This window comes from Eulemur rufifrons, chromosome 18 (assembly GCF_041146395.1).
Source record: "Eulemur rufifrons isolate Redbay chromosome 18, OSU_ERuf_1, whole genome shotgun sequence".
Taxonomy (NCBI): Eukaryota; Metazoa; Chordata; class Mammalia; order Primates; family Lemuridae; genus Eulemur; species Eulemur rufifrons.
In genome coordinates this window covers 23,698,796-23,726,452 of record NC_091000.1, presented here as the reverse complement: position 1 = coordinate 23,726,452, position 27,657 = coordinate 23,698,796, and the positions used below count along the sequence as shown (strand labels likewise).

General features: G+C 34.7%; 2 pseudogenes; both read right to left on the bottom strand.

The window, feature by feature from the left end:
• Window positions 1–3,218: 3,218 nt before the first annotated feature.
• Window positions 3,219–4,865, bottom strand: LOC138398770 (R3H domain-containing protein 2 pseudogene; annotated as a pseudogene).
• A 6-nt stretch (window positions 4,866–4,871) lies between these two features.
• LOC138398769 (R3H domain-containing protein 2 pseudogene) lies at window positions 4,872–5,711 on the bottom strand (annotated as a pseudogene).
• Window positions 5,712–27,657: the final 21,946 nt, after the last annotated feature.

The window sequence follows — 27,657 nt, the reverse complement described above, 5'->3', positions numbered from 1 at the left end:
TTTTAATTTACTTTGATTTTTTCCTTGAAAATTTTTAAAATTAAATCAGTGCCCTAATTTTATTACCTTTTCTTGTCTATTTTCCATCTCTTAGTGATTTTTGTGGTTTCTAAAATTTATTCTCAATTTGATCTTCCAACGCTTTTATTGGATATTTTTATGTCTGTTACCATACACAGTATTTAATTCCTAAGAGTTCTTTCTTTTACTCTGGATTTACTTTTTTAATAATCTCGTTGTGATTTTATGGATGCATTATCTTCTTTTATGTCTCTGAAAAAAATAATATTTTGTTTTGAATTATTACCCTTTTATATTTCTCCTCTTTCTTCTCAGATCCTATTTTCTGTTTATAGATTTTTTTTCACTGTTTTTCATTTAGAGGATTGCTTTATATGTTGTGCTCATTCACCATTCCATTCATTTTTAAGTGCTGAACTAAAATGTTGATTTACTGCTCAGAGTAAAAGAGTGGATTGGATGCTCAGTGTGCATGGATAAGCTTGCGAATGGTGGGTGTACCTCACAGTAGGGGGAGTCACTCAGTTGAGAGCTCTTAAGTATCACTGTCTAGCATTAATTTATCCTCATCTAATTTTCATAAAGCAGAATCTTCTGATCCCCCCTGCAGGTGTGCATAGAAAATGGGTTGGGGAATTCCATTTTTGACTATGCAGACTTTCATGTGAATCCACTTGTTTTTATTTGGCTCCTTTATTTCCCTCCACCCCTGTCAGCTGTGGCTGGTGCCCAAGTTTAAAAGCCTCTTTTGTTTAACATCTCCATAAAGTCAATGTGGTGAGAGAGAGGTACTTTTAGGATTGGTAGGAAAGTTAAAAAAGATCAAAGAAATCATCTATTCTGTCTTTCCACAAATCTCCCAATTTTCAGTCTTATTCAACATGCTTTGGTAGTTCTTTACAATTTCTCAGTACCTCCAATTTCTGAGTAATTCAGCGACCTGCAAGGAGGGTCTTGGCTTGCTTTCTACTGTTTTTACCTTGAGGGCACTTTGGCATTGGCTTTCTTCATTATACTGTGTCAGTTACCATGTATCCATCTACTTTTCCCTTTACCAAAAAGTTTCCTGACATATCTTATCTACTGTATTTTATTCTTCTTCTCTTGTATTTGTGGGGGTGCAAGTGTGTATGTGTTTTGCACTCATTCACTTGTCACTTGCATGCGGTTTGGAGAGGGAGCAGAGAAAAATTATGTTCAACCAGAATTCAAATAATGCAGCTTCAATTTTGTAAAACTATTCTGTAATTCAAAAATTTTATTATTTTATTTTAGTGACATCACATTAGTGACACTTTGCATTAGTGGAGATAGCAAAATGTTCTTGTGAGGAAATGATTACTGGCTAGCTATGTAATTCAAATCTGGTCTTTCCTCCACTGGGATAAAATTGATTGAAAATGAGTATATTTATATACTGATTGAATTTCTTAGTCAATAAAGAAATATGACTAAACATATCAGAGCATTTAATTGATTTTCTGTAGTACTCAATTCCAAATATTAAAAAATGTTAATGGATGAGATAGCCTATCAGTAGTACTGCAGTCTGTGTTTGGCCTATTGCTAGAATAATTGCCAATGTTATTGTCCATGAATTTTAGACATCGCTATTGTCTATCAAAATATTTATATCATTGGCCAGTATCATAAAATGTCCTACTCAAATGTATGAAATTCAGTAAGCATATTGTTGTGTCCCATTAAATTGCTGTAATCGAAGTAGAGATAAGAAGAACATACTATTGCAACGGTACTAAAGCTCAAGGAGGAAATGAATTCAAAATATATTTGGTGTTAGTATTTTTGGCTATTTTATATTACAAATGAGAGATGAAGCATCTAGGATAATGTAGTTTTGAATTGGTGGGTAGATACTGGCATTGTTAATTGAGATATGAAATATAAGAAAGAGAGCAGTTTGGGAGAGACAAATGTTGAATTTGGTTTCAGACAGATTAATCTTGAGGTTCTTTTGAGATATTAAATAGCAGCCTGTCATATAAGACTGAAGCTCATCAGAGATATTTGGGTCAAAAATATAGAACTGATCAAATTAGCTTAATTACACAGAACAGAAGTACTGCCATATCGCAGGTGCTTAAACAAAGTAGAAATTTATTTCACTCTAGTAGAAAAAGCCTAGTAGAAGGCGCTTAAGCTGATTTGAGCTCTACACAGTCATCCATGCTCCTTCCCCTCTGCTGCATACCATGGTTTGGAGCTCCTCCCTTGAGATGAAAAATTTCTGGTGTAAATGCTTCATGACAGTAGCATCTCCAGTAGCAAAATGGAAGAAGATAGGAAGAAGGCAATTTCCCTTCCATCTTAAAGAGACTTAGCCGACCTCCAGCACCATTCTGTTTACATCTCTTTGGCCATAATTAGGTATATTTCACCAAGCTACAGAGATGCCTTGGGAATGTAGTCTTTTATTCTGTGTGTTAACTTGACAGGCTAAAAACTGGCAGTATATATTTAAATAAAAATAAGGGAATGGAAGAAGGAGTATGCACTTGCCAGTTATAAATTCACTGGCACATAGATTGCATTTTGATGTGTATATGTGTTAATGTATGAACCAAAGTAAGGATGTTAAAGCCTTATTTTTAAATAAGAATTCTGTAGGTTGAGCAATGAATGCAGATGACAAACTAAAGAGAAGTAGAGACAAATCCTTCAAGAAGCTTGGATGAAAAATGAGAGAGACAGGACAGTAGCTCAGAAGTTTAGGATTTGTGGGAGAATAAAGTGAAACCAGAAAGAGGTGAATCAGAAATAGAAGACGTGCTGAGGCTGCTGACCAATTAATATTTATTAAGTGATGCTATGTAGTGATTCTCTACTGAATGATTTTATGTGCACTAACCCTTTGCTGTGGGTACTATTATCATCTTCATTTCATAAGTGCAAAAACTTAGGCCTGAAAGGTTAAATGACTTAAATTAAGACACAGAGCTGCTAAATTCTAGAGCTGAGAATTATACCTAGGCCCCTGTCTCAACTCATCAACTCAGAATCTCAATCTTGATTCTTAACTCTACATCCAATTTACTGCCTTTTTTTTTTTTTTTTTTTGCTAGGAAGTTAAGGAGCTCAGTGAAAGTGAATAGATAGTTTTAGTTTGAATGAAGAATATATGAGTAAGCTTTCAATGGAAAAATACCTTTTTAATGGTGACAAATTTCAAAACAATTTTACCAGGAAACTGGATCAAATGTCTGCTGTCCCAGGTCAGTGAAGGCAGATTTCAGTACTTGTCTCTTGCCACAGTTTCAATGCTTCAGTCCAATTTCTCCCTGTTGTATTATGTAAGTTGACTGGCCACAGAGTAAGGGAAAACAGATGGACTGGCCCAAGAGGGAGGATAGCCCATCACCCTCTGTTGGACCCCCAGGCTGGGGCAACTGTATGCAAATGAGCAGGGGACCCAGATCTGTGTAGAAGTTGCTGAGGATGTGACCCTTGTCACCCTTTGCGAGGGTGATGGATACTGAGTAGGAAGAGATGTGATGGGTCTACTGCTTATTCATATTTTGGCCTGGGGGCTGTCAGGATTGTACAAGTCTCCAGGCTTCTGCCTCTGCTGGTCCGTGTTGTAATATTTATAGTGACTTCACAGGACTGTAGATAGAATCTGGGAAAAGAGAAGGACTGTTGTCCATTAGAGACATTCAGCTGCTTAATCTCCACACCTGGTCCAGAAGGTGGCACTCCTTAGTACTGCTGTGGCATCTCTGGTGGACGGAGGTTGATGGAGACGGAGGCATCTGATACTGCTCAGAGCCAGGAGGTTGTAGAAACCCCACAGAAGGGCTCATACCAAGAGGAAGTGGGATCATGCTGTAGTATACTGGTATGCCCCCTGCTGGGAGGCACCATTGTATGGACTAGCTCACAGAGACCAGCATGGGTTGCTCGAAGGTGGTTGGTCCACATTTTGCAAGTCATTACCCACTGGGACTTGGTAAGAAGACAGTGGAGTGGAGTGAACTACCAGACCTTGCATCTGGCCCCCCATGCTACTCTTCTGGATGCTGAGCAGGTCCTGGGGCTGGGGCTGCTGGACCCCAGTCAAACCTTGGTGAGCCGCTTGCTCCTGCTCAGGCATTGTAGGCTGTAAACAAGGTTTCTGGGAGGACTGAGGCAGCTGTTGACCACATGGAAGCTGTAGGCTCTGGGGTGAGACACAGAGAGAGACAGTGGGGGGAGGGGAGAGGAGAAAGAGGTCCATTTTGCTGGTTGTAATTAGGCTATTAGCCTAGGAAATAGTAAGAAATATGGATCTGTTGAGGGGGCTGCATGTAGCCCTGGGGTGGCGGAACTTTCTGAGAAGGCTAGAGGTGGAACAGCTGGAGGTGAGAGGGGCTGTGCCATGATGGAGCTTGTCTGCTGAGGATGTTGAAAGATATGTGGGGTCTGCAACAGGGCTGAGGATGGGTCAGCAGCTTCAGGTGAATCTTGACTGTTAAGGCTTCATTTTCTAAAGGAGTTGCTGAAATCATTTGCCTGTGAGATCTTGTGATTATTCAAGGTAGCTATTGCTGAAACATGGGTGGGGGTGCAGGAATTGCTGCTGCTGGTCAGGCCAGGGGAGAAGGCCCCAGACAGACAAGGATAAGGTGACCTGGTTGCACATTTCTGGAACACGTAGCACCTTACCTGGTCTGGAGATCCTTCCTGCACTGCCACCTTTACTGCTCCCAATGCTATCACCAGTCGAGGAGAGACATTCTACCGAAGCTGCTGGCTTTGATGACAGAGGGTCACATTATCCAGGGCTGTGGCTCCAGGGATTCAAATTCACTGTCTGTGCTGCTTTGTTGGCTGCTTGAGAAGTGGCTTAGCCCTTAGAGCTTCCCACTGATGTCATGTAGAAATCTGGCCAATCTGGTTACAATCTCGATCTGGACTGGATTATCTCTCTTGAAAATGAATCTCTGTGGAAATTCTGTATTCTTCTCATCCTATATGTGTCCTGAGAACCTCTGTTTGGGGACTCTTTTGTTACTGGTTTTGTTGATGATGATTTTCCAGTTTGATGAACATTGTGGTCCATCCCCAAATCAACAGCTAGCCAGTGTAATAGCTTTTGGTGATAGGAGGTCATCTTAGAGAGTTTCTTAAACTGGTTATTGTTATTAATAAATTTCAGAAGTTCCTGTTCTAATCTTAGCATTATCACTCTATCCCTTGGGTTCTTTTTCCGTGTATTTACAAGAATTTCATGGAATTTACAAGAAATTCTAGTACAGTCCGTATATTCTTGGCTGGGGTCTACAGACAGCATCTTTTTTGGGACTTTGTTTTTGTCCTTGTCTTCCATTTCAGTTCAGAGAGTTCTTCTTTTGAGGATTTTTTTCTCTTCCTTGCCAGAGGGGCAACTGATGTGCAATCGATTTATATCCTGTGCTTCTAGTGGCCCATGACCAAATGGTGTGGAGGTCTCCTCACACCAGGCTGGGTACCAGCTTCAACTTGGAACTGGACTTGGCTCTTTTTCTGGCAGGACCATAATTTGATGTTTACCTCTGTGTCTGCTGAGGCAAACTGATGGTATCTTCACCCTTTTTCTCAATTTCTTCCTTACCTGCATGCTTAGATACAACCTTGTCTTTATTTACAGTTTCTTATACTAGTTTTTTTTTTCCTGATTCTAGAATCTCTTGAGTAGAGTTACTATTAGACATCTTCAACAGAATATAGTAGCCTTTATGGACTCCTTACATGTGTGGGCCACAGCAGAGAGAGTGCCCCAGTCTTAGCCTTCTGCTCAGGTCTTGCAGCTGTGCTTCTAGGGGCGAGGGGTTCTCAGTGCTAGTGTGGGAGTGTGAGAGGAGGGAGCCAGGACAGGAGAGAAGGGGAGGATGAGGTGATGGTGGGGAGAAGGCCTTGGAAAGAAGGGGTGACAGGGGAGGAAAAGAGGAAACAAAATCCAGAAAGAGAGAAAATGCTTATCATCATATTTACTAATTCATTAATTAGTAGATTTCATATTTCTAATGTTCATTGAACTATAAAAGTTGCCTAACAAAAAGGAATTGGAGTTTTACTCCGATTGACTACAATTTAAGTTTTACATTTTATTCTTTATAATTTTGCTTGGTCTCTCATCATTTAAAACTTAAAGTATAATTATAACAACTAGGATAATGTTTTTGTTAGAATTAATTTTGTTAATATGAAAAAGATAACATGGACTTCTACATTGATTTTATTCTTTAGATTCATGCTATTATACTACTAGAGTTTCAACTAAGTTCACAAAATAGAAAAGGGGTCTGGTTTCTTCTTGGGGACTGGCCAGTAGTTTTTTTTTTCCTAAAGTTCTTCATTTAAGGATTTTTCATGACCCAGGCTTTGGCTTAGGAACCTGATTCTTTGAATATATTGAGATTATTTCTTTTTCTCTTGTATCATTTCTTGTAACCAACAGTGCAAGACTGACATACAGTAGCAGTTATCTATTTAAATACAATGATAAATGACTAACAGAGACCCGAATGTTAAAGATCTCTGTGACTTGAGAAGTCTTCCTACTTCATATAGTTAAGCCTCTGCTGGGACCAGTTGCTTGGTGTTCTGAAATGAGACTAAGGCAAGTTAATTTAATTCAGTCTTTTATGGGATCAGCTAAAATTATCTAATGCATTCATCTCCTGATATGATGGTCCTACCTGAAGAACAGTCCATTATTTGTTACTCTCTGTTGGGAGAGAATGTAAATGTATGTAATTATTGGGGCCCTTAATCTGTGCCAGTGTATGAGGTCTTTTAATGCTCTTATTTACCTTTTCATGCAACACTTTGAGGTTGATAACATTAGTCTCATTTTACAAATGACAAAACTGAGGTTAAAAGGTATTATGAATTGTTCAAGGCTTATAAATAGTTGACTCAGAATTGTAACTGAAGCCAACTCCACAGAGCAAAATCTAAAGACATATTGTCTGCTAAATGCATGTATTAGTCTCCTAATGCTGCTTTTATAAATTAACCACAAATTTGGTGGCTTAAAATAAAACAAAAACAGAAGCTTATTTTTTTCACAGTTGTGAAGGCCAGTAGTCCAAAAACAAGGTGTTTGAGTTCCCTCCAAAGTTTCTGGACAAGAATCGTTGCTTGCCTCCTCCAACTTCTGGTGGCTCAAGGTTTTCCTTGGCATGTGACAGCGTAACTCCAGTCTCTATCTCCATCTTCACATGGCCTTCTTCCCTGTTTCTCAGCCTTTTTCTATCTCTTATAAGGAAACTTGTCATCCGATTTAGGACCCACCTTAGTCCAGGATGATCTCATTTGGAGATTCTTATCTTAATTTCATCTGCAGATCCATTATTCTGCAGAATCCATTATTCCAAATAAGATTGCATTCTGATATTCCAGGTGGATGTATCTTCTGGGGGACCACTATCCAACTCCCTGCAATGGGCATGACTGAATTTTTTAAAACATGTTTTTAGATTGTAAAATATAACAAAAGTATAAAAATATATAATACATAATATATAACATGATTAAAAATTATAACGGGACCACCTGTATAGTCACCACCCATTTCAACACATAAAACATTCCCAGCACTCCTAGGCTGCACCGTTTTCCTTTAGGTTCACTTCATTCCTGTTCACTGGAATTGTCCTGACTTTCTGAGAATTACTTCCTTGCTTTTCTTCAAAATTTTACCTCTCATATAGTAAAATAATATAGTTTTATATATAGTTGCGTTTTATATAAATAAAAAATTGTATGTTTCATTTTGTGTTATGCTTAAGAATCATACATGTCAATGAGGGTGGCTGTAGTTTATTTTTTTACAACTTTAACAATACATTTTGCTTTTGTTGCTTGGATGTGTTAAATTCTATTTTTGGCTATCACAAACATTTTCTGTGAACATTTTTGTATATCTGTCCCAGTATAACTCTGTATAGTTTTATGTGAGAAATGTGCTCACTAGTTGATGATGAACAGTTTTTCAAAGCATTTGTAGGAATATACCTCTCATCAGTAGTTTATGCAAGTTCCCATTACTCTTACATATTTAATAGCACGTGATATTGGCTAAAATTTTAGTTATCTGCTAATTTCATAGATGTGCAGTATGATCCATGGTGGTTTTAATTTAAATCTTTGTAATTACCAGTGAAATTGGATATATTTTCCTAAATTTATTAGATTTGTACTTACATAAACTTTTTTGCCAGTTCAGCTGTTTTTCTCATTTTTCAACTCGACTGCCTTTTCTGTCTTCTTATGGTATAATTTGTCTGTCTTCTTATGATATAATTGTAGATAGGAATTTGTTGTTGATCACAAGTACTGTAAATATTATCTCGCATGTAGTAGTTGTGTTTGCTTTCTTTTTTGTGTGTGTTTTGATGGGCAGAAGTTCTCTATTTTAAAATTTAGTCAATTTTATTCATCTTTTTCTTTTTAGCGCTTTTAAAAAATCTTTTCTACCATTTGGTACCAATGCTTCTACTTGTAATTGTTCTTTTTTTGGCCATCTATCACCAATGAAACCTTTTTCTGACTGAGACATTCTTTTTTTAAGAAATGATAATATATTCAGGTTGTAATCAAGTCTTGTTTGGTGGGAGCAATTCTGTCACTTTAAGGTGTGTTGTATGATTATTGTGCCTAATTTTTTCAAGTTAAGTTCGTGGCCAATCTTAATTTGCTCATTTTCTTCTTTTTAGATTTGTCATGGTGGGCCTTAGATATCCATTAAGTATGGCTAAAAGATTTGCTTCGAAATTAGTTTACTTTGATAGTGCTTGCATAAACAACTTCCCCAACTGATTTCAATGTTGTTCATACTTTATATGAGGTATGTGACTGCGTGAAAAATTTACACTTTACCATATATTTTATGGATGATATTTCAATGACTTATCTTATGAAAGCTATAAAAACATATAAGTATGATAATTTTATTGAACCCTGTGACACTCAGAGTTGTTAACATACTCAAGGGTGAGCTAAGAAGTTAAGGGCTGAAATATAAACTGAAGTCTGACTTTTCTTCATTTTCCTTTGATGTCTCCTCTTAAATATAATTTCAAACATTAGAGTGGCAAACTCACTTATTTTAAATTGTATCACCAATTCTAAAATAAATGAAAGAGCCCTGCTCTAATTTAAACTACATCCAAATTTCTCCCTGTGAACATTCTTTCCTTATCCAGATTCCAGTAGAATTGTTTGCTTTTATGGCCCTTTTGAAAGTTATTCCTTTTGTTGTACATGTTGGTTAAATGTGATATATTTTCTTTCCATTTGGGGAATTTTGTGGTGAGGCATAGGGAGTCTTTGTAGGACAACTTGCTTAGGTAAGTAGACTTTGTTTCTTCCTTGTTTGCTTTTTAGCATATATACTAGATGGGTGAAATAAGGGGAGTATGGGCAAAGAAAAGAAAAAAAAAGATCAAGTTAGGGAAGTTTATTACCCCTTGTCTGCAATGCCATTTGACTGTGATTACCTTTTTGAAAGTTTACTCATAGGAAGATTCCAGTTAAGCTAATAATAGTTTTAGAATATATAAATTTCATTGCTTTTAAAATCTTGTTTATAATAGGCAAGTTGCAACCTTCTGTCTCAGAAGTTATTTTTTAAAAGCATATTCAGTGATTCCACACTCTTCCATTAGCTCTAACCTAAGTTATCTGTGAAGTTATGAGATGGGCTAGGAAAGTACAAAAAAAAAAAAAAAAATGGTCATATTGATCTTTTGACCCTACTTATAAAAAGGTGAAAATATTGTGATGAACAGATAAAATTTTTGAGAAAAATTTTAAAAATATCTGGATTAATACAGAACTTTTGGATAAATATGCTCACAGCAGTAAAATTTTTCTAACTCCCTTTGCATTCTAGCATAGGGCTACGGACACTTTATTATAGTTAATTATTAGAGATTATAATATCCATATAATGAATTTTAGTGAAAATTTGGGTATTCAAAATAATACTTAACCTGTCAGACTAGTATTTACCATTAAGAAGTAAGCCATCTTTTATACATGTTCCTACCTATGATTTATTTTTATTAATATTAATATTATCATTTCTCATTTTGAAAATTTTCAGTAGTTTTAGATTTGAAATTCTAGTATACATAGGCTTCTTTAAAATGATTACTTTTGTTTATAATTATAACCACATCTTTTTCATAAGAACAATAGAGAGGGTGGCTTTTATGTGTCAATCTCTCAAATGAATAATGCTTTGAGGACGTACAGTTATTGTCCAAATGCACGTCCTACTAGTTGATACAGATTGAAATCGAAGTAAGTCTGTATCATTCTAATGGGTGTTGGAGTGTTCTCTTAAATTCATGCTTTTCAATTTACTTGGAGTCTTGTTGGCTCCATCTCCTGCTGTTGTAATCATTAGCAGAAGTCTATAGAGAGTGGAATTTCTCAAAATATAGACAGTTTTACTCAGAACATGAGCCCTGCAGGCATTTCTTTTCTTTTTTACTTACTTTGGGATATATAGCTCCACCTTTGACTTTAATATGCTTATTACAGAGCCTGAACACAGACTATGTTTCCTCCTACTTTAAGATACAGATGGCAAAAAATCCTCAGTCTGCCAAGGAATTTTATTTGCTTTTAAATTCTAAATGTCCCATTATATGACTTTGTCATATTAAGATTTTAATAGTGCAAATAAGGGTCAAGGCTTCTTTGTTGATGAAATATTAAATCACCCTTTGGCTTTCTTGCATCTGACAGTTATTTTCTACTTAATTTTTAAAAGCGGAAGTTCATGAGCTTTTCATCCTGTGAAGTAGTTGGATTTTATTCATGTTCAGACCCATTGAAACCTGCCAACCATATAAAAACAGTTGCCAGTATGGGAGAAGTCTTCCTTGTGTTGTGATAGAAAGGGTTTCACTGTTTAAAAGTAAATTTAAAATAAAAATGTATTTCCCCCCATTAAAAACAAGAGAGCGTGTTCCTGCTTGTCCCAGGTGGTTTTCTCAGAAAGAGCAACACAATGGGCTTACTTGATACCATCTTCAATTGTTTTTCAAATTGTGTGTGTGTGTGTGTGTGTGTTTATATATGTATATATAAACACACACAAACACACATATATGATGTTATGCCTTAGAAACAGCCCCAATTTAATGTCAATTTTGAATTGGTTGCAGATGTTGCCGCCGACTTGTTTTTTGACCAAATTGGAAAGCAAATAAAGCTTTTTCTTTTTTTTTTAATTAATGCTTCTAGTTTTGGGATTATAATTGAGATTTAGGCACCTGAATTTAAAAATTATTTAAAATGAGCTGAATTATATTTTTCTTTATTTAATTTTTTTAATTGACTCATGATTGTACGTATTTATGGTATACATGGTGATGTTGCTGAATTTTTAATCAGTGAATTTCTATTGACACTAGCATGGTTTTGCTCCACTACTTGGGTTCTTTTGTTAGTGATACTGTTATCTATCTAATCATCTATTAGCAGCAAACATAAGGTCATAGTAAAATAAAAACACATAAGTCCCATGGATTTTGCCTCTGTGATGTATCCCAATCACTTCTACTCCTTTCATTCATAATGTCACTGCCCTAGTTCAGGTCCTCAGTTCCTAACATCCAGATTTTTCCACTTTCTCTCCGGCCATTTAGCTTTCCGATTTCTCTCAACTCCAATTCATTCTAAACATTACTTTCAGTATCACTTTTCAAAAATATAGTTCTTATCACATTATTTTTTCCACTACAGAACCTCTCATGTCTTTCCATTGCTTTTGAAGTAAGTTTTAAATTCCTTAGAACCTGCACAGTTCAATACAGCCTACACTAGCTATATATAGCCATATATATCTATTTATTTAACACATTAACTGCCACGTGAGTTGTATTTAACTCATGCTAGTTTTGAGCCCAGGGCCCCCTGAAGCATGTGTTACTCACACATCTCTGCACCTTGGGAGCCGTGTGAACTATTTTTCAAGTTGCATGTAACTCACATACAGAAAACAATAAAAAATAAAAAAATTTTTATTAAATTAGAAAAGATTATTTTGTTTTGAATTTTTATTCTATTTTTGTAGCAAAACACCATGGCACCAAGGAAAAACTTTTTTTTTCTAGTGTGGCAGTCAATGTGTTAAATTTAAATGTAAACTTAATTAAAAATAAATAAAAGAAATTGAATTTCTAAATCATAGTAGCCTATTTTCAAATACCTAAAAGCCACATGTAGCTAGTGAGTACTGAATTGAGCAGCACTGATGTAGAATATTTCTATCATCATAGAAGGTTCTATTGGATAACCCTGACTTAAATGTTATGACAACCATTCCATAACCATGTTCCAGCTTACTTTTCCAACCTCATTTTCCTCTACCCAGGGTCAGCATGTCTGTGATCTAGTCATACGGATCTACTGAATGTTGAAAGCATCAATCATTCAGTCAAGAAACTCCACTGAGCACCTTCTGTATGCTAGAGATCATTCTACTGGAAGCACCCCTATGAATTAAAAACAAAACAAAGCAAAACAAAACTGATGTCATGGAGTTTTTATTAGTGGGGGATTATAAACATCCAAAATGTGAAATATCTTGTGGCAAACAGTGTAGAAAGAAAAATAAAATAGGACAATGTGCAGAGAATGATGGGTAGGTGGTTATATGGGGCATTCAGGACAGGCCTTTTTGATGAGGGAATATTTCAAAAGAGCCCTGAATGAAATGAGAAAATGAACCATGCAGCTCTCTGGGGTAAGTGTAAGCTATTCATTCTACTGCCTTCAAGATTTTGCCCCCTTAGGTTTGTGGAAATATCATTAATAAAGGTCATAGCATCGTTAAGCAAAAGCCTCTCATCCTTCTCTAAAGATTTTTGGTCTCAAGCCATAGTGTAATCAGAATCATAGACTCTTAGAGCTAGCGGCAACTATAGAAACCATCTAATTTATTTTGTAATTTTAAAGAGGAAGTACCTAAGATTTAGATAAGTTAATTGATTTGTTTTAAGTGACAAAGTGAAATAATGGTAAAATGACAATTAGAACCCTGGTCTCCTGGATCCTATTATTTTCTGAATAGTACTGAGTTTTCTGAGTGATGAGATCCAGATGAGGAAGACCTCTTGAACCTTTTAAGATTTTTTAAAAATTTAGAGTTTATTTTGACTTTGTTCAGAAATGTGTTGATTTTGATGTTTCCAATGAATCATTTTTCTTTCTCTGTACAATGTAGAGTCCATCTGGTCATTCAGAAGACATATTTGAATGATTTATGCCTATGGATATCTTTTAAATTTTACTTTCCTAATACTATAAAACAGTTTTTAGCATCACAAACATGATACGCACATATGTGTGTGTGCACATGCATGGTGGAGTGCACTTGTACATGTCTTAATTCAGCCATCAGTTCTATATGCTACATTTGCATTCACACAACGTAGTCACAAAAAACAAAAATTTCTTTGTGTATAGTCTTAAATAGCATAAAATCATAAATTTTAATTGAATGGGGTTTGTTCTCCCAAAGACATCCTGAGGAATTGCTCTAAGAACTCATAGAAGGTAGCCTAATAATGTGTTTCCTAGAACAGCTTTAAGAATCTTTAAGTCTTCTATGATAGGAAAGGGCTATGGCTCCTCTTCTTTGTAGAGGGCAAGTTCATGGCACATTTTTCAAGGTTAATAGCTTAGTAATATAATTTTATTATAGCAAACTCATAAGGTACATCTTTAATAATTTTAAAAGAATTTGAACACCTAAACTATAGTAATTGAGACTATACATATAAAATTATACATTAAGCTCTATAATTTTTGGAAAAGAAATTATTTTCTTGCTATATCCATAAAGTTTTTTTTTTTACAGATATCCTTTCCAGATAATAGACAACTATTTCTCTTTAATGTGTCCATGATTAAATGTTTTAAATGAATATAATATTTCTTTTAAAAATACACAATGTATCAAAATATTTAAAATGCATTCTGTGGTTCCAAAATCTGCTTTTTATGTTTCTGTTTTGGATGTGAACCCTACCTGATTAGTTAAGTCTTTATGCCTTAATTGTAGTATATCCTTAAGCAAATTGAATATCTGTAGACTATTTATTATAGTTGAAGATACAACATAATAAATCACTCAATTTTTAGGGAAGAAATGTATACAAGTGAAAAATAATATACTTTCAGTGCAAAACAGTCTTTCGCTAAAGAAAATATATGCCATTCCTGTCACAAAATATATTCAGCAACAATTTTGCCTACAGGTGAAATGCGTTTGGAGTATCCTAAATTTTATATCATGTAGCCTTTCTGCCATTCTCAGGCTAATGGCACTCTTCATGGCAAGCCTGAGTGCACTATTAAGCTCCAAGAGAAAAATGTGGCTGAAGAGTACATTAAAATACAAGCGATTGAAAATGAAAATGTTCATTTTTGCAAGTAAAAGATTACTAACAAAATGCCAAAATTAAAGGTCAGTTTTAGAATGAGCTCTCATACCATGAAGTTTATAAACAAGCCATATATTATATAAGGAAAGAAAAATCAATTGTATATCAAAATAGTGCTTTTAAAGAAGTATTTTTGTTTTCTTGTAATAAAGAAAAATACATGAACTTTTAAATTTGAGTCTAATCTATGATTTTTTGGCATTTTTTTCAAATAGTTCCTATGTGAAATGAAACGAAAGGAAATTTTAAAAATATTTTTTAAAGTAAAATAAAGTAGATAGACTATGGGGAAATAAAGGAAAATGAAGGGGTGCACATAGAAAATCCAATAATATTGAACAGCAGAAGAGAAATGGGGCCAAACAGCTTGTGTGTCCTTTTGTTCTTGGGATCAAAGCCTCTTTTCTTGGTGATTGGTGGAATCCTTTTGGTGACTAAGCTCCCTTGAAAAAACTCTAAAATCAAATTAAGTCAATTTCTGTGCTACTATAAACCACCTCATCTCAGAGTACGATTTTAGCGTATTTATTTCCCTTAAATATCAAAGAAATTATGTGGGCAAAGTAATTCTCAAAGCACCACATAACGTTTAGTTATTTCTTTTCTCAAGAATCAGAAGAAACAGAAGATATGCTCGTTTTTACTTTTGTGATTAATTTTATTATAAAATTTGACAGGAGAAAACTGGGGCGGGGAAGAGAGAAGAAACCCCTAGAGACCTTTTATTTTCTTAGCTGACCAAGGAAAAAAAACATAACTTTTAGTAATTTTTCTTTATGTTTTTTGTATAAAATCTGACACCAAAGAAAGAATACCACATTCTGACCTTTTTTTTTTTTTTTTTCAACCTAAGGAAAAAATTGAAGTGCTTTCACAGGTTATTTCCATGGTAATTTTTCTTTTATTTTTAAATAGTGAATTTTCTGAGATTTGGAATCAACAACATCCAGTCCATATGTCACTAAATATAAAGTTCCCAGTGGTGAAACAGGCACACTGTTACCCTTATAGATAGTGACTGACAAATATGAGGATAAGGAAAGGAAGGATTTGGAATAGGAAGATTCCAAACGTAAACTGTGGGCCTTGGTTCTAGGTAGTAAGAGATAGAGACACAAGTGAAGTCCAATGTGTTGCTACTATGAACAACACACCTTGCCCTGCTTTTGTCTTTGCCTGTATGCTTGTAGTCTCAAAGATTTATGGAAAAGACAGGAGAAAACAAGGCCTCTCTTCATGTAATCAATCCTGTTGTCATCACAGAAGAACAGGTGTTACCTATGATAGTGGCTTAACATTGACAAAGTTATCTTAAGAATGACAATCCACAGATTTTATTACTCCAAGAAGCCACTTGGAGTAACCACTTGGTTAGTTAACATGGAGAATGCAGAAGTAAAGATCACATAAATGTTATTAGTGTTCTAGTGAGTACACAAGACTGTGCTCATGTGATGCTCAAATTGAAATGTTTGACAAACATTTTATTCTTTATTGAGTTCCAGGTAGCCATGATCTTTGCAAATATTTCCAATAAAAGAAATGGTTTTTAAATTTTAAATATTAGGTCATCTAGCACCTCAGATCTCCTTGAGGTTACCAACAGACATGATTCTTAGTCGCTCTCTTCTGTACAGCATTATATGACATTTCTATGAAAAGTCATAAAGAATCTTTTCATTTCAGCATTAGCAAAGCCGTCAAATTTACATCATTGGTAGGAAACTTTAAAAGATTTTGAGATGATAATGACTATATCTGTAAAGTGTCTAGTCATTTTAGTTCATTTCAAATACCAATTATCATTTTGATTTGCTTGAGAATAATGAATGTAGGAAGATTTATGAAAAAATATAGCATGCACTCATGTATGTCTTGGTATTTGTTTCACAAAATAACAGACTTTTTATTATAGCACATGGTAAAAAAATGACATGAGCTATGAATAAATTAATTATCAAAGTTACTGCCCTTACAGATAATCTTGGGTTGGTGAAGGAGCTGTGATCATGGAGACAGTGATGCCTAGGCGTTTTTTCCCCAACACTAGATGGCTGCCTGCCTTTACCTGGTTTCTGATTTTGGGAATTCCTGCATAAAATGGGAAGAATTTTCTTGCTTTTAGGATTTTGAAATCTGTGTGTGTAACCCTAACTAATATAGTTTAGTTTTGCCTGTTTTGGACTTTATATAAACCAAATTTTGTGGTGTGAATTACCTTTTATGTTACCTTTGCTGAATACCATGTTTATAAAATTCACCCATGTTGGTGCATGTGGTTTTCGCTTTTTCCTTTTGTGCTTCATAGTATTCTATTATAGGCACATATCATAACTTACTAATCCATTTGACTTTGGGCATTTGGGTTGTTTGATAGCAGGCATAATAATGGTGCTATGATCATTCTTACTTATCTTCTGGTGTGCATTTGCAAATATTTCTCTCCTGTATATATATGCATAAGTGAAATTACTGGGTTAAATATATGTATTCAAAAGTTGTTACAGCAATGTACACTTTCATCAGCAGCTATGATATTTCTGGGTGCGTCACATGGTCAGAATGAGCTGATGTTTTCAGGCTTTATGATTGTTGCAAAACTGGTAGCTGTTTAGTGGCATTGTGATTGAATTTGGAATCCCTTGCTTACTGTTAATAATGATCTTGAACATCATTTATGTATTTATAGGTCATTCTGATTTTTTCTTTTGTAAAGTATCTGTTCAAGTCTTTTGACCTTTTTTTTTTTTTTTTTTTTGAGACAGAGTCTCACTCTGTTGCCCAGGCTAGAGTGAGTGCCGTGGCGTCAGCCTAGCTCACAGCAACCTCAAACTCCTGGGCTCAAGCGATCCTCCTGCCTCAGCCTCCCGAGTAGCTGGGACTACAGGCATGCACCACTATGCCCGGCTAATTTTTTCTATATATATTTTTAGCTGTCCATATAATTTCTTTCTATTTTTTTTAGTAGAGATGGGGTCTCGCTCTTGCTCAGGCTGGTCTCGAACTCCTGAGCTCAAACGATCCGCCCACCTCGGCCTCCCAGAGTGCTAGGATTACAGGCGTGAGCCACCGCGCCCGGCCTTGACCTTTTTTTTTAAAAAAAAAAAAATTGCCTGTGGTTTTCTTATTGGTATTTTGGAGTTAATTTCATATTCTGTATTTAAATCTTTTGTTAGTTTTACATTATCATTATCATTGTTTTTTTGATCTGGAGTTTTTCTTCCTGTTGTGATGATTTTGCCATGGAAATGTGAACACTTGAACAACTGGGCCAGTAATAAGAAATGGAGGTTAGGACTGGATTTAGCTAGACCATCAACATTGCCTAATATAGAAAGAAAGAGAAAAAAAGAGAGAAAGTTTTTATTTTTTGTTTAAACTGATTTGAGTTGGAATCCCAACCCTTGTAACTGAGAAGGTCCTGATTACTACAGTGAAGAATGGTAACTTACTTTGGTTATAATTTATTTATGTAGTGTAACTTGATATCAGAAGGATGATATTAGTTTTCAAGTCAAATTATCATGTTCTAGAATCAGTGGAGAAGGAGTATGTGATATTTGGAGGAAAGATGCCGTATGTTTACCTAAGCTAATTTGAAAGTGTGCCGGGACTAGGATGAGACACTTGTTTCTCTATATTAGCATCAGGGAATGCTAACAACTATAATAAAGAAGCCAAAAATGCAATGGTAAGAGAAGAAAGCTAGTAATTTATTATTCTAAGTCTAGATCAGGTTTACTGGTGCTTAATTTCACAGGAAGACAAAAGAGAGTGTGAATTTGAGAATCCAGAGTGGAAGTAGCACACATCATTTTTGTATGCACACCATTGAAATAATCTAGTTATATGTCTACATCTAACTGCAAGGGAGTCTGGTACATGCTGTGTAGTTGGACATCAATGTATATAACATGTCTGTTATTAGAGAAGATAACTTATTTTTGGTAGACAACTTGAAGTTTCTGCTGTCCTGTTAGTCATTGTTTAAAGTCAGTTTATATATAAGAAAAAGAAAGAAATGTGATAAATCTTTAGACCAGAATTTATGACATTTTCAACATTTTTCTGTGTCATTAAAGGTTTATGATATGCTTATAAGAAAAACAATTGTTTAACAGATAAAAAAATTCCTACCACTTATATGCCTTAGTAAAAGTCATGTCACTTTTCATGGTATAAAGCATCGTATATTTCCAATTTGCTTTCAAATCTAGCATGTACTATTGACTTTGATGCCAATACCAGCCATTTGATCATTGGGTTGTCTATTCATGTGGTGAATGTAGCAAGCTCTTTAACACTCAGGAAACTTATTTATCAGCCAAATAATCCTTCACAAATATTAAGTCAGTTGAAAGTTTTTAAGGTTGTTGTTGTTCTTATTTTTTTCTGATATTGGTTTCCAAGGATGTATTATTGTGTTCTAATGTGGTGAGAATGAATTGACAGACTATAGATAAAATAGAAACTATGTAAAAGACATTATAAAAGTAAAAGGTATGTTTTAGAAAAGGAAACGTCAAATATTTAATATGTTTATTCATATTCTGTGAACTACATCCAAAGAAAATACTCCCTAAGATCCTTTGCAGAATTTGTACCAGGTGAAAGAAACACTGTCAAAATGACAAATAGATAGTTGGCACACAAAAATGTTAAATTAAAGCAACAATAACTGTGTCTACACAGCCAAGGAAACTATCACAAGAGCAAACAGACAACCTATAGAATGGGAGAAAATATTCGCATGCTACACATCCAATAAAAGGCAACTAGAATCTGTATGGAACTCAGGAAAATCAGCAAGAAAAAATCAAACACTAAAAAGTGTGCAAAAGACATGAACAGAAACTTTTCAAAAGAAAGCCTATTAGTGGCCAAGAAACATGAAAAAATGCTCAACATCTCTCATCATTAGGAAAATGAAAATCAAAACCACAATGAGATATCATTTAAGTCCAGTGAGAATGGCTTTTATCAAAAAGTCCCAAAACAATAGATGCTGGCATTAATGCGGAGAGATGAGAAGACCCATACACTGCTGGTGGGACTGCAAACTAGTACAACCTCTGTGGAAAGTAATATGGAGATACCTCAAAGAGCTGAAAGTAGAACTACCATTTGATCCAGCAATCCCATTATCGGGCATCTACCCAAAGGAAAAAAATACATTCTATAAAAAAGACATCTGCACTCGAATGTTTATAGCAGCACAATTCACAGTTGCAAAGATGTGGAAAACAACTCAAGTGCCCATCAATTCATGAGTGGATTAATAAAATGTGGTATATGTATACCATGGAGTACTATTCAACCACAAAAAACAATGGTGATCTAGCACTTCTTGTATTATCCTGGATAGAGCTGGAATCCATTCTGCTAAGTGAAGTATCACAAGAATGAAAAAGGAAGCACCACATATACTCACCATCAAATTGGTATTAACTGATCGACACTTATGTGCCCATATAGTAGTAACATTCATCAGGTGTCGGGCAGGTGGAAGGGGGGAGGAGGGGATGAGTATATTCACACCTAATGGGTGCAGTGCGCACCATCTGGGGGATGGACATGCTTGAAGCTCTGACTTGGGTCGGGCAAAGGCAATATATGTAACCTAAACATTTGTACCCCCGTAATATGCTGAAATAAAAAAACTGTGTCATCATATTCTTTTTTTCATACTGATTTTAATATTTTACTTCTTTAGATATATCCACCACCCAGGTAACCTGAAATTTTGTGAGCGTTAAAACGTGGACATTCAGTTCTGTTTTTTCACTTGAAGTAATTAAATATGGTCTTTAGAAGGTATTTGTCTTAACAAAGTATTATATGATAAATTTTTATGCCTAATTTTTTTTTCTTAAAAACATGAATAATGAGTAAAAAAGTTAATCATCCTCTCTCTTAGTCTTCTTTTAATTTCCTGTTTAATGAGAAGATGACATTACTGAGGGTACTGAATTTATTCTTAGTGCTTATCAAGTCTTACAAGAAGATAGCACAATTTCTAATGTAGTAAATACAACTACAATAAATTCTTTATTTGTATTTATTTATTTTAATTTAACTTTTTGAGCAGTTTTAGGTTCACAGCAAAATTGGGCAGATAATACTGAGATTTCCTATACAACTCCTGCTCCCACACATGTGTTAGCCTCCCCTATTATCAACATTTCCCACCAAAGTGGTACATTTGTTATGACAGATGAACCTACATTGACATCATTATCACCCAGAGTCCATAGTTTGCGTTAGGTTCATGCTTGGTGTTGTACATTCTACAGGTTTGGACAGATTTATAATGGCATATGTCCATCATTATAGCATTATACAGAGTAGTTTTTCACTGCCCTAAAAATCTTCTGTGCTTCCCTATCCATCCTTCTCTCCCTGCCAGCCCATGGCAGTTAGTGATCTTTTTAATGTCTCCATAGATTTTCCTTTTTCCAGAAAGTCATATAATTGGAATCTAAGAGTATACAGTCTTTTCAGGCTGGCTTCTTTTACTTACTGATATGCTTGTAAGTTTCCTCCATGGTCATTTTTAATGGCTTGATAGCTCATTTCTTTTTAGCACTGAATAGTAATTCTTTGTCTGGATGTGCCACTGTTTACTCATCCATTCACTTACTGAGAGATGTCTTGGTTGCTTCCAAGTTTTGGCAATTATGAATAAACCTGATAGAAACACCCTTGTGTGTGTTTTTGTGTGGACATAAATTTTCAGTTCCTTTGGGTAAGTAAGAAGGAGCATGATTGCTGGATTGTATGGTAAAAGTATATTTAGTTTTGTAAGAAACTGCCAAACTGTGTTCTAAAGTGAAGTGTCATTTTGCATTGACACCAGGCAAGAATGAGAGTTCTGTTGCTCCACGTAGTCAATAGCATTTCGTGCTCAGTATCCAGACTGGGGCCATTCTAATAGGTGTGTGGCATCTCATAGGTGGTGGTATTATTGTTTTAATGTATTTATTTTTAGATAAGTATTTTATAGAATTACTTATAAGCATTTCTACAAAACAACAAAAAAATTAACCAAGATTGTGTATTCTCTCTTCTAGTTTTTGTTTGATCTTATCAATTTTTATTTTCTATCTTGTTGTTAAATCACTACAAATAATCACTGTATTTGTTCCAAATCAATCTAACTTTCCATTTCCTTCCTCAATGTTGTTTTTGACTTAATAAAGTAGTCCTTGAGTTATTAAATCATATAACCAATATGACCAGTATTTAGAATAATAATTTTGGAAATATTTTAAAATTTTCATCCTACAAGCTGGTTATATTCATTAATAACAATTTTTTTAAAGAATTGACTAAACATCTATGTTAATTTTGCATTTGTATCAAATATTCAAATATTGCTTGTCCTCATATAGGATTTCCTAACTTAAATTTTTGGAACACCAAAGTGGTACATTTGTTACAACTTTTTTTACCCTCTTAATTATATTTTTGCCTTCTTAATTTATCCCAGAAAATATTCATTTGGACACTAAAAACTAGATGTAACCTTATTACTTTTAATTCTTTATGACAATCAACCTAACATTTATACGTAAAGTATTAATAAACATATAAACATTCAAAAGCTTAACTACTCCTCCTTCTCCACTTCCTCATCCTTTTCCTCTCCCTCCTCCTCCTCCTCTTTGTTGTTGTCATTTCCTCCTTCTTCTTTTCCTTCCCCTTCTCCTACTTTAGCAAAACTAATGGCAGTGAGGACATAACCAAGATAATCTACTTTTAATAAATATGGCATATTTGACTGACACTTGATTACTTTCCTTTTTTTTTAAATCTATTATTTGTGCTCCCTTCCAGTTCTCTTTTAAATCTACATCACCTACCTCCAAAGCTATCCTATCAATGTATTGGTGCCTTTTACCTATACCAACTCTATATTCAGAGTTAATAACCATGTCGATTATTAATGTTTTCCATTTTATAATATGAGTTATTTTAGGATAAAAAAAATAAGAAGCCTGTATTAGGTTTCAGCATGGGTCTTCACATTTTTTGGTCTCAAATTATTTCACGTTATTAAAAATTGGTGAGACCAACCCCTAAGATGTATTTTGTTTGTTTCTGTGGCTCTTATACAACAGTGTTTACTGTATAATGTAAGTAATATATTATGAAAGATAATGATAATTTTAAAACAGAAAAGTGAGAAAATGTCATCGTTTTATATTTTTGCAAATCTCTTTAGTGTCTGCCTTAATAGAAGATACATGGATATTCATTCATATCTGCTTCTGCATTTCATCTGTTGTGACATCATATGTCACATAGCCTTTGGAAATTTCCACTGCATTCTTGTGAGAAAAAAAGTTTGTAAAAGGCACATAATGTTTCACTATTATAAGAAAAATACTTTTGACATTGTGGACCCCTTGAAAAAGTATTGGAATCTCTAGGAGTCTTTTAACCATATTTTGAGAACCAGTGCTATTAAAAAGTATTATTCTGCTCATTCAATATATTTTATCTTTTTATCTCAACTCCACATCTCTTAAAACCAGTTGCTTGTGAATTTTATATTCCAATACCACACTAATGGATTATTGGTGGTACCTAGGGCAAACTATGGTATTAAGGATTTCTCTAACTTTGCACATGTCATTCCCCCTGCTCAGGAAGCTTTCACTGATCCTTTAAACGTTGCTCATATAATATCACCTTCTCTGTGACATAGCAATCACTAGTTTTCTTTTTCTCTTTATATACTTCATGCATACTTTTATTTTTTCACAACTAAGTAGGTATTAATTATATTCTTCAGGCCAAGATGTGTACAAAATACGACTTTATTTCTTTTAAATAAACCTTGTTTTTACTGTCACCCCTTAGCATTTTAAATTCACAGGAAATTCCATCTCCAGCATTGACGTTTCTTTTTCCCCAACCTAATGTCTATCCAGAATCTGAGAGGCTTACCTGATGTCCAGGGAATGGAACAAGAGTTTCAGGTGATTGGGGATGTCTGGTGATGGCCCAGACTGACATTCTCACTGCCCACACTTACAGTGGTCCATTGGACTAATGCTTTTCAATTGCTCCCATGCCATGCTTGGGGAGTCAAAATCTCTGCTGAAGCTGTTGACCCAGCCCACAGCCATTCTTCTTTGAGGTTTTGGGGAACAGTTCATCACTGTTGGGGTCTGTAGCTCTGGGCTCCACCAACCGAGGGAAAACTGTAGTTTAGAAGGAATCGAAAATTGCCTCCTGATTTTCTAAAATCCTTATTATCTTGCCACCCAAACTATTAATAGTATGCTCAGTGGGTTTAGGATTGCCAAAACAAGTGTTCAGAATTCTGGTTACCTATTTTTAATTTCTTTTCAGTTATATACCTATCCTGAGTACATTAAGCATGGGGCTTACAACTTTCTTGAAGGAAAGGCAGAAAAAAGGTGAAAATCTGGGAAAGGGAAAAGATAGTCATAATTAATGTACTAAAATTTATGCAGCCATATTTGTATTAGACATGGTTATCTTATGTATTGGGTTTCATCTTTGCACCCCATCCCCAGCATGTCTGCATAGAAACACAGATGCACACACAAATGCAAGATGTGAATTGCTTTGATATAGGTAGATCCATTACCAAGCTAATGAACAGCATATAGTAGGACCACTATAAATGTTTATTAAAGCAATGTAAAAAATATATATAACCAATGTCTTTTTAACTGCCAATATATTGTTTATATCTTAATTCTTTTTTCTTTTTTTAGTAATGGGGCATTGCTGTGTTGCCCAAGCTGAAGTTCAAAGGCTATTTAGAGGCACAATCATACTGCTCTGCAGGCTTGAACTCCTAGGCTTAAGCAGGCTTCCTGCCTCAACCTCCTGAGTAGCTGGGACTGCACCGCCATGCCTGGCTTTGCATCTTAATCCTCTTTAAAAAAGAATGTAAGCTATACCTTCTTGTTCTTTATTTTTTGAATCAAGAAATTGAAGTACCGAAAGACCACAGATAAAATATTGATACCCTTCTTTAAAGATTTTAATATACTAAACAAGTTCTTAATATGCTAAGAACATTTACTGAATATTAATGCATTGTATGCTCTTTATTGAGGTACTGAGAGGAAATGTACAATAAGTAGACAATATGTCTTCTGACCAAGAATTATTTATAAGCTAAAATTTCCTTTCCAGTACTGGAAAATTATAACAATCTAGCATGCTGAAGTATGCACACTAATCCGTTTGTGTACTGGAGTTTCTTGTGAACATTAAATGAAATGATATTTTAAAATAGCTAGTACTATCCAATGTCATGCATGCTAGGCACTGCTCAATAAATGGATGCTATTTACTTTGCTTTTTTATTTCCCTTTACCTATAGACCTTGTAGGTTTATAGCACAGCTGGCTATGTGTAGCTATGAGGAATACCAATTCCCACTGCTGCCAATAACTATATCTTTGATAGATTATTTCATGAAATTATTCCTTATTTATTTTCTAGTCCTAGATTTCAAAAATTAAAATTTGAATTTAGAAAAGAAATTAATATTTCTAATTGTAAATATCATATTTATAGTTTGATTTTTACCATGTGCATTTTTAATTTGGCATCCTTATTAACAACAATTTCTTTCATCTGATGATAAAGCAAAACAAGCCTGCATAGTGTTTGTATGCATGGTTACATTAATTATGCGGTAAAAGTCTGTTTTCTTTGAACTTGGTATAATATTCTTTTCATTCTTAGATGGTTACAGGAATAAGTGAGTTTTTCTTCTATTTTCTTTACTAAATGATAGTTCTTACAGTTCCCAAATTTATTCAGTGATAACTATCATTGAAATTCTGAGATTTAACTCACTTTTACACTAACTGTTAACTTAGCTAACTTAGTTCATCTAAGCTTGTGTGCAGGTCAACTTTGACAAGTAATTTAGAAGGTTGTCATATTTGATATGAAAGCTTCTATAATCATGGAGTTTCCACTCTATTAATATTGTCAACCGAACTGTTTTCTGACATTCTAAAATAAATGTGAGCTGTATTTACTATTATTCAAAAGACAGATCACTCAGCTGCTCCAAATGAAAAATATTTCACTGGCTAGTGAGAATTTTCAACACATAAATGTTACAGTCAGAAAATTTAGTGGGATGATCATTAAAATCCCCATCAATTTAATGTAACTGGAGCTTCCTTTGTATACACTTAAATTTAACTGCTGTGTTGCTCTTTCTTAGGCTAACTGAAGACAGTAATAATTTTTTTAAAACCTCAAGTCTAGAGGTTTTAGGCTACCTTAGTTTCCATTTTATATCAGCAAATAGTTCTCTAAAGGTTGCAATGTCAATGTACCATGTGAGAGGAGCCTTTTCCCTTCTACCGACTTCAGGAAGAGGAGAGTCTCTTGAAGGAGTCTCTAAATTAAGCAGAGACCCTCTTCCAAAATGAAATATTTTTATCAAAGTAGTTCTAGGAGGTTAAATCTTTTGCAAGAAAGTGATAGCAGCAATCTGTTAACTTAATCAGCATAAAATAGTGGTTAGTAGCAAGTTCTTTTTAGCCAGATGGCCTGGGTTTATAATCCTGTCTCTACGACTTGTGACTTTGATCAAGTTACTTTACCTCTGTATGCTTCAGTTTCCTCAAGTGTAAAATTACCTCTTGGATACAATATTCACTATTCAAGTGATGAGTACACCAAACGCCCGCACTACGGTATAATATATCCATGTAACAAAAACCTACTTGTACCCCCAAAATCTATTGAAATAAAAAAATAAAAGAGGGATAAAAATACTACTACTTCATCAGGTTGTTATGAGGGACAAGTGAATGTGTTTTTATTTTTTACTTTTAAAACATCAGGAATTATATCTGGCACACACAGTAAACACTATACAGGAGTTAATAATTATATAAATACCTGAAGTTATTTATTACTAACATGTGCCAACTCCTGGGTTTAAAGACCAAGCAAGGCAGGCGTGACTCCTGTTCCTGGGCAGGGGGGAGTTGGTGCATGTGAATAAACTGAGATGGGAGGGCAGGTGCCTCAGATTCCTGCAAGTCACGTGCTCTGATTACTCCTCTTTCCCTGTGGTTTTTGTGTTAATTCCATATGCCTCTTTCACCATGCGGCAACTTTACTGGGATTTCATTTTTCCCACTGTTAACAGTGAACCTAATTCTATTGCATACGCCTCGCAGGAGAGCTGGCACCGATCTGTTCAGGTCTGATGTTACCCCATTTCATCAATGCATTTTATAATGCCCCAGAAAAGTAAAGGTCTCAGTCGTTATTTCTTTTGTTTTTTTATGACCGTATTAATTGTTATGCTCTTTGTTGATTTATTTATCATCCCCATCCTTTTAGTATGTAAACTTTCCAGAACATTAGGGTAAGTCCTGGTATATGGAGGCACTTAATAAGTAATGAATGAATGCATGTGCACATGAATGAATACGCTTGTGTGCTCCTTTGTGAATGTTAAGGTTCCATAGATTTACAGAAATTTGAATTGCTTTGTGTAAAGTTATGGACATTTTAATTTTATGAAGTACCACCTAATTATCTTTCAAATGGACTTTACTAATGGATATTTTCATCAATTATGGATGAGAATGCACATTTCCATAAACTCTACCCAATACATGACCTTAGTTTTGTCAGTCAATATGTGAAAAATAATCCCTGTTGATTTCATTTGCATTTCTTTGATGATTGGTAAATTTGAGCATTTTTAATTTACGTATACTGGCTGGTTATATTCCTTTTTCTGTAAAGAGGCTATTTACATACTTTGCTCATTTTCCCACTTTTTAAAAAATTATCAGTGTTCAGGAAGTCATTTTGTTTGTGGGTGTTATCGATTATGTATTGATTTGTGCCCTGCAACATTTATAAAAGCTTGTGTAATTATAGTAGTTTTTTATCTGTATCTGTATCTGTATCTGTAGTTTCATTTGTATTTTTGATAGAGCCTATCTTGTTATCTATGAATAACAAGTCTTATTTTTTTCTTCCAATTCTTAAGCATTCTGTGTATTGTTCTTGCCTGCTGCCATAGCTTGTACTCCTGTGTACTCCCCAATAAAAATGGCAGTCACAAGCTACCTTGTTTTGTCCTTGATCTTAAATGCTTTCATTATGTTTTTATCTGTAAGTTGTTTGTTTTTTCCATTCTCTTTATCAACTT